Here is a 14059-nt window from a genome sequence, read left to right as displayed (position 1 = left end):
GCAATTTTACCACAGAACTTTCAGGCTATGCATGTAGCCTGAACATCGCCTCACACTGGAGCCCTCTGAACAGGGCACAGGGAACAGAAAGCTAACACACCCCAACACGAATGGTCTCAGGACCTAGTAGAGTAGCTGAGGTAGTAGTTAGTAGTCCCGGAGGATAATGCTTAAGGTAGTGACAATTGAATTGTGGTTCTATTCACCATACGGGCGCTCCACAGAGATGTAAAGAATAGCCTCTTAGTGGGGTACCTGGGTGGCTCAATCAGTTGTGTTTGACTCTTGGTTTTGGTTTAGGTCATGATCTTATTGTTTTGTGAATCCAAGACCCTCGTTGGGCTCTGCACTGGCTGCCCAGAGCCTGCTTGGGATTCTCTTTCCCTCTCTCTCTTCCCCTTCTCCACTTGCACTGTCTGTCTCTCTCACAATAAATAAATAAACTTTAAAAATTAAAATAAAAAAGAATAGCCTTTTAACTTTGGAGTTTAAAACCCAATTGAGGATAAGAAATATATTTAGAAGAGAAGGAAAACATTTTCTATAATACATTATTAGGTGTTCAATATTTTCTTTATATTATTTCCTTATCCTCATGAGTGGAGTATTCTGAACCTCTAATTCTTGATGAAGAAACCTACTCAGCTTAACTGTTAAGGTCACAGCACTAGGATGTAGTAAAGCCTGCTTTTAGAGCCAAATCTTTATGGTTCCTAAAAGCCCTCTTTTTTCCTCCTTTATACTACCTCCAAATACAAAAATTAGGGTGTGTATTATCTGGCAATTTAATTCCAGTCAACCACTTTGAAAGCAGGTGTACTGTCTACTCTCCCATAATGGGAAGTGCTTACAGAATTGGAGGCTTAGGAATAAACACTGGCGGTTTTCCTAATACTTGGTTAGTGACTTGTTATGGTATCTTGATTAACTTTTGGGAGGCCAAGAGTTTGAAAGACCTGGATAAATTATGCAGTCTCTTTCTGTGTCAAGTTGATTAAACAATCCCTAAAATAGAGGCTATGGGTCTTGGGTCCTCCTGACACTTTGAGAGATGAAAAGGGGACCTCTAAGTTTGGGTTGTGAGAATAGTACCATCTCACTTGAAAATGGCTTGCAATGTCCCTCAGGTCTAAATGCCACATGATGCTGCCCAGGGAAGCAGCTGTTTTTGACTGGTACATTGGGATCAGTGCTATAGAAAGTCACTGATGGCCCATAAATCCGTGTGTATTTCAAGCTGGTCCAGCTCCAAAATATTTGTCACACTACCCTTCCCCTCTTCTTCACTGAGCTTCACTTTTTTATTTTAATTTTAATTTAATTTAATATTTTTTACAAATAGTTTATTGCCAAGTTGGTTTCCATATAACACCCAGTGCTCATCCCCACAAGTGTCCTCCTCCATGCCCATCTCCCTCCCTCCCCCCACACCCATCAGTCCTCAGTTTGTTCTCAGCATTCAAGAGTCTCTCATGGTTTGCCTCTCTCCCTCTCCCCCACTATTTCCCCTCTTCTCCCCCACGGTCCTCTGTTAAGTTCCTCCTAATCCTCCTATACGTGCAAACATATGGTATTAGTCCTTCTCTGCCTGACTTATTTCGCTCAGCATAACACCCTCAGGGTCCATCCATGTTGCTACATTGAGCTTCACTTTCTTAGTCTCATGAAATCCCAGAGCTCATAAATATTCCCTCTGCTACATCATTGCAATGCATAATAGTATAACCCCAAAGTCCTCGAGCCCCACCAGCCTGTAATTAATTAGCTGCTGCAACAAATAAATCCCCATATCTTACTGGCTTAACTCACTTGAGGTATATTTCAATCTGGTGTGAAATCCAAAATTGGTATTCTTTTTTTAGTGTTTATTTTTGAGAAGTGGGGGAGAGTAAGAGAGAGCAGGAGGGGGCAGAGATAGAAGGGGACAAAGACTACAAAGCAGGCTCTGGTCTGAAAGCAACAAGCCTGATATGGGGTTTGAACACATAAACCATGAGATCATAACCTGAGATTCAGTTGGATGCTCAACCAACTGAACCACCCATGTGCCCCTCAAAATGGGTATTCTTGAGTAGCAGACAGCTTTCCTCCAAGTGGTAATTTGGGGACGAGGTGCCTTCCATCTTCACCACTTTCAATACATGTCTTCCAGAATCATTTGTCTATGTGCTTTAGGCTAGCAATTGGAGGGTTGCACATGGTTGGGAGGGGGTGATTACGGGCCTCATCCCAGAAGTGGTGCGTATCACTTCTGTTCACATTCCATTGCCTAGAGCTCAGTCACATGGCCATAGTTAACTTCAGGAGAGGTTGGAAACTGCAATGTACTGTTCCCAAGAAGGATATGTGAGTGTCTACCTGCTGCTCATATGGAGGCTGGCCAAGGTTGCATAGGCCCATCCCTGGTAGTCAGACATTCCATAGAGCCATGCTTGCAGAATGAATGTTCTTCCTAACAGCTTTGCAAAAGGAAACATGAAAACCTGTACTTAAAAGCTGGATCGACATTTCTGAGAACCCGTAATAAAAGAAGGCTTGAGGATTCTATATAAAGTGGAAGGAGGAAAAAAGTTTTAATACTCAGGTATGGTGTTTTTTTTTTTTTTCTGTGCCTGAACATGGCAGGAGGCTTATTCACCCAAAGGAATCTCTACCTGTTAGAATTTTAGGTAGTGTGACTAGATGAGGAATTCTAGGTAGTTCTGTGGAGACTGTGAGAAGTAGAAAAGATGCCAGTCACCATTCCTAGAGCAGGTCTTGAGCCCTGTAATATTAATATTTGGATCTAAAATCTGGTGAATGAGAGTATGTAAGGAAAAGGCATAGACTGTGTGTGCGGAGGGAGAGCTTGGGATTTGGATCAGATGGAACTGAGTAGGAAGTTACTGGGGAGTAACCTCTCTTCATGTGTGTAATGGAGATAATGTCTGAGAGTACTTTTTATTTTTAAAGGGGATGGAGATAACATATATATTATATTACATATGTAATTTTAATTATAATATAATATATATATTACATATATAATTTTAAAGATCAATTTATGGAACACTGGGTGGCTCAGTCGGTTAAGCATCTGACTCTTGATTTAAGCTCAGGTCACGATCTCCCCATTCATGGGATTGAGCCCCATGTTGGGCTCTGCACTGGGAGTGGAGACTGCTTGGGGTTCTCTGTCTCTCTCTGTCTCTCTCTGTCTCTGTCTCTATCTCTGTGTCTCTCCCTCTCTGCCCCGCCTCCCTCACATGATCTCTTTCTCTAAAAAACTATTAATTAATAATTTTTAATTAAAAATATCTGTATATATGCTATTTTAAAAGTATATATCAAATATCCAATTTGTCTACATGTATGTTGGTAAAATCTGGTAGTAGAGGCACTTAATAAATGCCAATTACCTTTCACCCCACTCCATTTCACTCTGCCATTCAAAGTGTCCTCTGTTCTTTAGGTGTCTTGATTATTAGGTGGAAGAAACTATTTTACTTGGGCTTTAGAGTTTGATTGAAGATACACCATTACTCAATATTAAACACGGATCTGTCTAATCCAGAAAGGTTGACTGCCTATCAGGGCTTAAGCTTCCAAATACCTGTGACTTTACCCAGGTTCCATACCTCAGCCCATCTGCCTGGTCATGAAAGGAATACTCGACATAGGGGTGTCCTTCTTCTTGCTGCCCTCTCCACTCTCAGCATAGAGTGCAGGGACTGCCCTCAGACTCGCAAGGTGATTGGCCAGTCTAGTTAGCCACGGCTTGCTAGGGTCAGGGTAAAGAACTAGATAAAATGATGTGTGTGCAAAGATGAGGAAGAGGAGAGAATGGGGAAGGTAGGGGCACAAGTTGTTGCATCTGAAGAGGAAGCATAGGGTTATATCTCATGCCACCTCTGCTAGTGCTCAGCCGGCCACCTGCACTCCCCTCCCTTCCTGTGGGCCTCCTCTGTTCCTGCATTCACTGCCGTTTACCATTGCCATTTGCGCCTGGCTGCATATATAGTAGTGCCCAAGAGCACCAATGATACAGAATTCACTTCATTTAAAGGAGAAGCATGAGCCCATGTCTGTGTAAAGGAGAAGTGCTCACATTAGTGGGATTTCAAACCAGGTGGGGGAGGGGGTACTTGTGAGCTTCCTGCCCTAACAACAACCCTTAGAGATGAGGAAACTGGGATCCTGTAAAGACAGGATGACTTATGCAAGGTCACACAGTCATGACTCTGAGGCTTAAACTTGGGTGCACTTAGTTATGAGCAAGAATAACTTTTTATTTTCTTTTAAGTTTATTTATATATTTTGAGACAGACAGAGACGGTGGTGAGCAGGGTAAGGGCAGAGAGAGGAGACAGAGAATCCCAAGCAAGCTCTACACTGACAGCACGGAGCCCAATGTGGGGCTCAAACTCATGAAAACATGAGACCACGACCTGAGCTGAAACCAAGAGTCAGGCACTTAACCACTGAGACACCCAGACGCCCCAAGAATTCCTTTTTAAATAATACCATCACTGATTCTGAAAATAGCAACCTTTATTGAGTGCTTTCTGTCCTCCAGACATTGTGCTGAATTATGGATATAATTATCTCACCGAATTCTCACCTCAACACCCTGGGGCAGGTGCTCATTCTACAGGGGAGGAAACCAAGCCTCACAGGGGTTTGATAACTTGTCCATGGTCACACCACTACTGAGTCGGAGTCAGTGATCTACCCAGGCGGTCTGGCTCCTGAGCTCAGACTCTTGCCTGCTGCATGATCTAGATTTGGCACAGCACAGAAAGGTCTACGTGGGAGGGAACATGCTTAACATTCTCCTGGAGACCAGATGTTATCCTCAATCTCGGTCTCACGCTCTAATTTCAGAGGCCAGGGAGCAGCAGAGCTGGTATTTGGATCAACTGCATGTTCACTCATCATTGCTGATCATGAGCTCTTTGAACTGCAAAGGCTATCATTTGGAGTAGGGACTCTGGATGGGGACAGTCCCTTGTAGACAATGGCTATCCTCTTTACCACCTTGTAGAGAAATGATGTAAGACTGTGACTTCATTGATCCTCCTCTGGCAGATGACTCTTTAGACAAAACTTGGCCACATGCTACATTTTCTGACCTCTGGTTGGGCATCATGAACTCACATATAGTCGTTGAGTTGACAGTAATATCTGCTTAAGCCCTAGAAGTCCCTTCATGGTTCAGCTTATATTTTGCAGCAGAACAGAATATGGACAGATTTTGATTTCCCTTTCTTTTGTGATATTTCCTTAATGGACTGATACATTCTTGCATGGGCTTTGTATAAGTGCCCTGTTCCAGGGAATACAAAGACATACATTCTCTTTCATAGAAATTAATAATAGTAGCTGCCAGTTTTGAGGATTCTGCCAGCAATAGATATGTGTACATATAGGTTTATTTAATCTGCCCAACAAGCCAATGAGGTAGGAATTATAATGCTTGCTTTACATATGAGAAAGTGAGGCTCAGAAAGGGAAATTAATTTCCTCAAGGCCACACAGCTACCAAGTAGTGGAGCCAGATACAAACCAGATCCGTTGCACCCCCAGAGTCCTCACTCTTATGCACTGGGCTATACTTGCTTTGGCCTTCATGAACAGCCAGAAATAAGGGCCATATTGCTCTTCCTCACCTCTCTTAAAAGCAAAGTTACAGTTTTAGGTGGATGTGCCTTACCTTTAACCTGGCTGGGCACCAGAGTTGACCATAGCAAACAGCTTAGCACAAAGCAGTTGTGTTCTGCTAATGAAATCTTAACAACATGCCTATTGCTGTGTCCTTAAAAGCCCATCTACGTGTGTAAATGACCAGCCTGACAGTAACATGCACCAGTTAAGAGCTGCCTTTGGAGTTTGATCCTAGTTCTGCCATATTATTTTGGGTTTGTTACTAAACCTCTTTGTGATTTCGTTTTCTCATCTGTAAAATGGCAATAATAATGCCTGTTTGTATTGGAAACCATGTGTGGTGTCTTCCTAATTACAATGGCTCCCTGAATGTTCCCCCGATCCCCCCCCCACAGCCCTCAGCAGCTCTGTTTGTATTATAGGGTGAGGGGCAGAAAGCATTTGACAATCAAATTCTCTCCTGCAGCATTATAAATTTGAGATTGAGAAAATCTAATACTTTCTGAATTGAACTTAAATTGACAGTTCCGGAATGGTCACATTCCCTCCAACATATGGTTTGAGAAACAGGAAGGTCCACAACTGGGGAACCCTTTGAAGGTTGCTGATTGGGGCAGATTAGGAGTACAGTCAAGTTTAAATGCAAATGAAACTCCCCTTGGTAGGCAGGCGGGGGAAGGGGGGAGCAGATGACATTTGCTTACAGTTTTTTTTGTATGAACAGAATATTGTCTTTGTCCCAGACCAGCAGGGGTGCCGTAGAATGTTTACTTCCTCCTTTCTAGGAGCAAGCTCACCTTGTTCATGCCACACTCCCAGCATTTAGCACAAGGTGTGGTACATAGTCAGAGATCAATAAGGATTTTTCTAAAAACTGAATGCAATTTTTAAATATATTAATGTTAGTTCTGGCCCACTTATACACCCAGGAAGTGTCCACATGGAAGGATTCAAACAGGTGTTTATCCAGCTCCAAAGCCACGTCCTTCCTGTCGTTAGTGCCCTTATGGAGCTTCAATTTTGGCAAATAAAGGACATGCTTCACCCCGTTCACACCCAATCTCAACCTGATGTCCCCACTCTCTAGCCCTTCTATCTGTTCTCACCCATTAGCCAAAACTCCCATTCACTTATCGCTGTCTCAACTGTGGGTTCATTTAATAATGACTGAGCATAATAAATGCTTATCATTGAAGCACAGAAGACAAGAGATAAAGAAGACCACTCCCCCACCCTAGCCATCAGGATATTCACAGGAGAGATATGTAAAAATAACACTTAATTGAAATACAGTGTGCTAAGTGCTATGACCAGGCAAGTATACAGACAGAGTTACCTCTTCCAAGAGTGGGAGTTGAGGACAGTTTTGACAGTGACTTTTGTGCTAAACCTTGTGAGATGTGGCAGAGAAAGAAAGGGAAATGATGTTCCAAGTTCAAGGAACAGCTTGAACTTAGCATGAAGTACCTGGCAAGGGGCAGCAGCCAGAGCATCCCAGAGCCCTCAAGGGTGAGGAAGAAGACAGGAGGGAGGGAGGGAGGCTAGGGCCCAATTGCCAAGGGCCCTCTCAGCTCCGAGTAGCCCAAAGGACAAACAAAGCAGGTGCTTGGGGCACCAGCAAAATAGGGCACACAAATAAAATCAGAAAAGAGCACATCTAAAAAGAAATAGGTTTAATTTCAACACACATTTGAGTTTTGTTGAAATTTCAAAATTAGTTCAAAAAATATTTTTATTTCAAGGTTAAGCATGGAGAACATCTTTATAATTTTTTCAGTGTTTAGGGTCTCTTGAAGGCTTCTTTCTGTCTCTGACTCTGTTCCAGGAATTGGACACCAACCAACTACAGCTTTGGCAGGATTGAGTTGAGGCAGTTTTGCAGAATTGCTTTATGAGTAATCTATAGTTACTCATGCACTCCCTAACCTACCCAGGGGTACTAATGATTTATGAAGTCAGTTTTTTGTCCGAAGGACCTCTTCCTGGTGGCATTTCAGAAACTGTGAGAAATGAAGCAAGATAGGGAGGGTCTCTTCCTGTAGCCCTAGAATTAGGAACCAGGGCCTCTGGTGAAATGACAAGGATACTACTTTCTAAAGAGAAGTCAACCATCTCACCAGAGCTGTAAGAATCTGTAAACTGGTTCTGCCATGCCCAAGCAGCTCAGTCATCCTTATCCCATATTGAATAAGACATCTTACCGGACACAGTGTTCACAGCCAGAAGTTACACATGCCTCTGCCTGCCCCCACTGTCACTGGGGAGGGAAGGAGGACACATTTCTCAAAAAAAAAACAAAAAAACAAAAGCAAAGAGAGTACAGTTTTCAGAAAATAACTTATTTAGCTAAGGAGTGCTTATAAGAAAGGAGAAATGAAATCTCACTCCTCACCTGGTTGGTTACTGTGGCTACCCAGCACCCCCACTCCCACTGCAGTGCTGCCTGATGAGAGACATCCTGGAAGAGCCTAACATGTATATTGAGAATTAGGGTTCTCGGAATAGAAGGTGTACAAGATGAAGTGAAACTCCATGCCAAGAGAATGACATATATCATATAGGCAAAGACCACCACAAGTGCCTAAATTAGACCAAGCCAGGAGACAAATGTGGCCTCATTCCCACCAACAAGTGACCTAGGAGCACATCTGCCAGCTCTCCTGACTCTCCCTGACCTCAATACCAGAGGTCTTAGGTCCAGAGCAGAGAGAGGAGATGTTAAAGAGGGGGTTGCACCCTTGCTAACACCCAGTACCTAGACTGTGATTTCTACAGGGATGTATTCCATGCCTGGCATGCTCCTGGCCCAGAGGAGATGTTTACTTGTGTTAAAAAAAAAAAAAGGGAATGAGTGGATAAAGTACATAACAAAGTCCAGTGCCCACTCCCCATCCCAGTCCACCCCTTTGTCTGTCACTCATAATTTACCTGCTTTAGGAAACTCTTGTCTGCAGAGTCAGACATTTCCTGGGTCAGACGTTTGCTTAGGCAACAAGGAGGCATTACCCAGGATACCTACCGGTGTGAGTTCTTCAGAGTAGTTTCTGGGCAGGGCTTAAGGCTCTCACATCCCTAGTCCCACCTTTGGCCTTGCATTCTAATTCAGTGGGTGGAAGAGTATAAATTTCAGCTCCTCTCCGCCTTGCTGCCTTCCTGCCAAAGACTTTTGACGGCAACATGAAGGTGGGGGGCTTCCTCTTCCTGGTGATGCTCATCATTCTCAGCTTGGAAGTACAGGAACTCAAGGCTGCGGTGAGGCCACTGCAATTGTTGGGTGAGTCCAGGCAGAAGGCAGCCCTGTTCTCTGAACAAGGGAGCTGGAAAGTGGACCAGCAGAGACAGATGTGTGTAGGGGGAGGAGAGAAGAAAGGAGAGAAGGAAAGATGCTCTAGTCAAGGAGTCGCCTTCACTGCAGAAACCTCTCTCCCTCTGCTTCCACTCTTCCCCCCCCCCCTCCTTTCCTTGGGTCATCCTTCATCTAGACTCTCCACCCTTCCCTTTTGCTGCCCTGTCATCTCTTCCATCTCCCCCAGCAGTTCTCTCCTCACAGGCTTCTCGGTGTTTTGCAACAAATAGATCAGATCACTAGAGAACACATTGTCTTACTCATAGTAAACACAAATCATCTCAATTTCCTCTTTTCCCTTTACCACCAATATTCTCAAAGGAGGAATCTTAACTCTCTGCCCTTAATTTCCCCACAACTCATTCCTTCACCCCTAAAGACTGACTATCGCTCTTCCTGTCCTCATCAGTCTCCAGAAACTTCGCTCCCAGGATCTGCTGACAGATCTCTTGACTCTCCTCAGGAGTGAAAGCCTGTAGCCTCTGCAGCATCTGACATTGTTTGCTACTCCGTCAATCCTCAAACTTCCTTCTCTCCTGAATTCTCTTCACTGTAGCTCCTGCTTCTCCCTAAATATTCCTGGATTCAACTGTTACTCTCCTCTCTTTTTTACTGTCCTCCTCCCCCCTACATTAAACCAGTTGCCAAATACCATCCATTCTTTGAAATTGTTTCTTGCATGTGTTCCTTCCTTTCCCCTTCCCATTGCCACACAGCACTTCCAGCCCTGACTACCCCATGCTTGGGCCAGTGTGGGTAGTTTCCTGACAGCACCCCCTGACCCTCTTTCCCTCCTGGAGTCTGCTTGCTGATTGAATCTTGGTCTGTTCTATGCTATCACACCAGGATAATCTTTGTAAGCAAACTGTAGTCGTATCCTTCCCTTGGCTTACTAAATGGAATCCATACTCCTCAGGTCCTCAAGATCTGGTCCCAGTAACTTTATCCCCTACCTGTTTTTCCTGCTTAACTTCCAGCTATTCCTGTGTACTTCTCAGCCTTGCATTTGCCAGTCCCCTTGTATTCCTTGCATTTCAGGCTGAAGAGTGAGGAGATGGGGTACCTAGGGTGCAATATTGAAGGAGGTCCTACTCTCAGGTTTGTGCAAGTGCCTCCTTAAACTTTGTGCCCTGGGTGCCTCACATGCCTATATTTCCTCTTGTGAACTTTTGATAGTAATTATTTTCTCTTCTCACAAGACTCTACGACCACCACCCCTCAATTCTGCCATAAAAAGATTCCTGTACTTCAAGACTCACCTTTTCTGGTTAATCTAATTGGAAGTAATGTTCTCTCTCCTCTGAGCCCCCTTTCCTTTGGATATACCTCTCTCAGGACCCTGTCACATACTGCTTTGGTTTTAGAATTTTTTTAAAAAAAAATATATTCATGTTTATTTATTTTTGAGAGAAAGAGAAAGAGTGGGGAGGGGCTAGAAGTTTCTGTGTGGGGTCTTAACCAGCCCCTTGGACCTACTTCACTGGTTCTCAAGGACTGACTCTGAGGCTCTGAGAACCTAGGGGCCCTCCACTCAGGTCAAGAGTGACTCCTTGAAAATTGGCGATGTGTACTTCATCTTAGAGTCAGTTTCACCATGTGGGATGAGAGGGAGCTTGGCCTAGGAGCCAGACAGTTCTGAGTTCAGTTCCATTTCTGTACCTACAGAAATGAGCAATTTATCTCTGTTCATGCTGGCTGCCACACTTATAAAATGAGGTTAATCAGATTCACTGCGCAGGGTGACAGCAAGGCACCCTGGATGGCATTTGGTTAATGTGTTTCCCCTTTTCTGCCCCTTCTCCTGCAAAGTAGGGAAGTGAGGACATTTGATTGGGCTTCTTTGCACTGCAAACACAATTCTTTGCTTTAAAGTAGACCTTACTTTATTGGGATTATATGAATGTATTGCTTTTAACTGATATATAAAAGATGTTAATGAGAGTTGTTCTGTTAATTATTTACAAATTCCATTATTTATTGGACTGAAAGAAAAAAAGTGGAACTGGACCCTTCAGTCAGTCAAGAGCTGTCTTCTCTGATACTTGTGATTAAACAGGGTGGTTTTCAGCTGCTCTGTTCTAATATAGGTAGCTGCATTAATCTCTGCAGTGGTGACTGGGATTGTGATCCAGAAGAACGCTGTGTCAGCAATGGGTGTGGCCACATTTGTGTTCCAGTCTAAGGACAGGTAAAAACATTCCCTGCTTCCTCAAACCTTGTCCAAGCTAAGCAGGCTGCCTCTGGTGGGACTTTCTACAACTGGGCGGGACAGAAGCCTATCACTCTGGCTTCTCTGTCTTTACATCCTTCTCAAGAAAAAGAAGTACCTGTCACAGGATGGTGGTTTCCAAACCTTTAAAATAATTTCATTACCCAGTACATCCAGAAGAGAAATTGGACTATTTGGACAAAAAGAACGTTAAAATCGGTCACATTATGCCCCATCCCCAAATGATATCTGCTTGATACTTTGGTGCATATTCTATATTGAAATGAGATAATCTTGTGTCTATTTTGATTTCTTAATTATTTCACATAGAAATAGCTATGGAACAACAATACCAATGCTTCTATACCATCACCTTTAACAGCCTTATAGAACTCCATCATATAGAACTCCATGATATATGCTCATTTACTTAGTAATCCCCATTAATACACATTTGATGTTTATTATTTAATTAATACAGTTGTGATGAATACTAAATTGGTATAAATGCCCTTATTCATTTCCTTGGGATAAATTCTAAGAATTATAATTTATGGCCAAAGAGCATGTTCATTTTATACCTCTGATGAACGTTGCCAGATTGACCTATGAAAACCCCGTTCCTGTAGAAATATTTCAGGGTCCTAATATGATATTTTTAGTAGCCATCAAATGAAAAAAATGCATAATGAAAAGCTTTCATGATTCAGTCTTAGTTATAAATTAGGTTGTATATATTAATTAATGTCATAACACAACAGAATATAAACCTAAAAAAATTTTAATGTTTTATTTATTTCTGAGAGAGAGAGAGATACAGCGTGAGTAGGGGAGGGTCAGAGAGAGAGGGAGATACAGAATCTGAAGCAGGCTTCAGGCTCTGAGTTAGCTGTCAGCACAGAGCCCGATGTGGGGCTCAAACCTGCGAACCGCGAGATCATAACCTGAGCCGAAGTCGGACGCCTAACTGACTGAGCCACCCAGGCACTCCTTTAAAAAAAATTTTTTTTAATGTTTTATTTATTTCTGAGAGAGAGAGAGAGAGAGAGAATCAACATAAACTTTAAAAGTAAGCCATTTATACAGAAAACGATGTTTTAGTTTAGAATGAAATCTTGGGGTTTTTTTTCGGTCTTATCAGAAACTTTATTTGTTTTTTGTATCATTTTTAAAATTTACATTCTAGTTAGTTAACATATAGTGTAATATTGTTTCAGGAGTAGACTTTAGTGATAGAATGCAATCTTCTAAGTAAATGAATTAGGTATTAATTTGTATTAACCATTAAGACCAAGTAGCAAAAAACACATTTTTTATTCCTCTTCATTTCCCTATACAGGTTAATAACAGATAATACTTAAAAAAAAAAGTAAGCCATTTGTATTCAGAAGTTACTATTTGTCCAATTCATCCACAATCCTTGGGATGCTTGTGGCCCTGTTGGCTCTTTGCAGGTGCTTATTGATTCCCAGAACTGGAATCAGTCACCTCTCAGTTGCAATCTGCAATCCCAGGTCACCAATACAGCAGGTCTCATGCATAATTTTTTTTGGTCCATTTTTCAGATGAAGACTTATCTTAAGGTCATCCTTCTCCAATAATTTCTCATCACTTCCTATCTTCAAAGATGAGACTGGAACTCCTTGTCCAGAAAGACAGATGAAAATGGGGACCTGTGGATAGAGATTATATGCGGTGGGGAAGGAAAAAGAGTCATTTCTTTCAATAAATCAGTATTGTTAAAAGTATCCACACTGCTTGAGTTATTTGGTTAGAGTTGATGATGAGGCGGTGGGGGACACATGACATTTGCTGAACACTTGGTATACACCTGTGTTATATTCTCCATGAGCACCATTTAATTTATCCTTAAAACCACTTTGTGACTGCTTATTACCACAACCATTTTACATATAAGGGGGCAGAGGTTTGGAGAGATTAAGTAATTTGCTCAAACTCATATAGCAGGTAAGTGTCAGGGCCTTATCTCTAATCTCATGTCAAACTCCAGGGCCTATGCTTTTTAGCATTGTAGTTAGGAGCTCTGATTCTGAATTTCAAACCCAGGTCCACCACACAACTGTGTGATCTTTATCAAGTGTCCTAACCTTTCTGTGCTTTAGTTTTCTGATCTGATTATCAATATATACTTCATAGAGCTACAAGGATAAAAGAACTCAGTTCATGTAAAGTGCTTGGCATGCTTGGCATAGTGCCTGACACAGAAAACATTCAATAAATCTTAACTACAATTGTTATAATTATTACCAAATAGATGGGTTGATGGCCCTTAGTTCTATTTTTCTAAGATTCTAGAACAGAAGCCAAGGCCAATCCTAATTTATCTAGATAGTGAGAACTAGCCTTTCTCTTCTGGTTTTCCCCATGTTACAAAACATTTGGTCAACTTGCTGCCTGTGTGGCCCTTGACAAACCATTTAAACTCTTTATATTTTCTTTCTTTAGGCCATTTAAACTTTTCTTATTTTTAAAAAGGGTGAAGTAACAGTATCCACATCATTTTGATGGTAAGATTTATAGAACTTTATAGTTGACGAAGAATTTTCACAAAGACCCCATCTGATTTTCACATCAAGTAACAAATGGTAAGTTGGGGGCTCCAAATAAATGTTGAAGCCATTAATTCTGTCAACAAGTATTGGTGAGTGTCTATTATGATGCAGATGCTGTGCTAGCATTGGTGAACAGCTATAGATGTTACAGACAGTGAACAACAGTGAATCAGACAGATGGGGTGTGTGCTTTCACAAAGCTCACATTCTAGAAGAGGAAACAGATAAAAACAAGTAAACAAATAAGATAACTACACATTATGGTAAAGGTTCTGAAGGAAATAAATA

General features: G+C 42.1%; 1 long non-coding RNA gene across 1 annotated transcript; it reads left to right on the top strand.

Annotated features, from left to right (window-relative positions):
* The first annotated feature begins 8768 nt into the window (after positions 1–8768).
* Positions 8769–12848, top strand: LOC120248119. Its single transcript, XR_005532497.1, has 3 exons — positions 8769–8917; positions 11077–11177; positions 12764–12848. It is a non-coding gene; the product is annotated as an uncharacterized LOC120248119 (long non-coding RNA).
* Positions 12849–14059: the final 1211 nt, after the last annotated feature.

This window comes from Hyaena hyaena, unplaced genomic scaffold (assembly GCF_003009895.1).
Source record: "Hyaena hyaena isolate Hyena2069 unplaced genomic scaffold, ASM300989v1 scaffold_568, whole genome shotgun sequence".
In the NCBI taxonomy this organism is placed as follows: domain Eukaryota; kingdom Metazoa; phylum Chordata; class Mammalia; order Carnivora; family Hyaenidae; genus Hyaena; species Hyaena hyaena.
The sequence above is the reverse complement of the archived record's forward strand: the minus strand, read 5'-3'. Positions and strand labels throughout refer to the sequence as shown.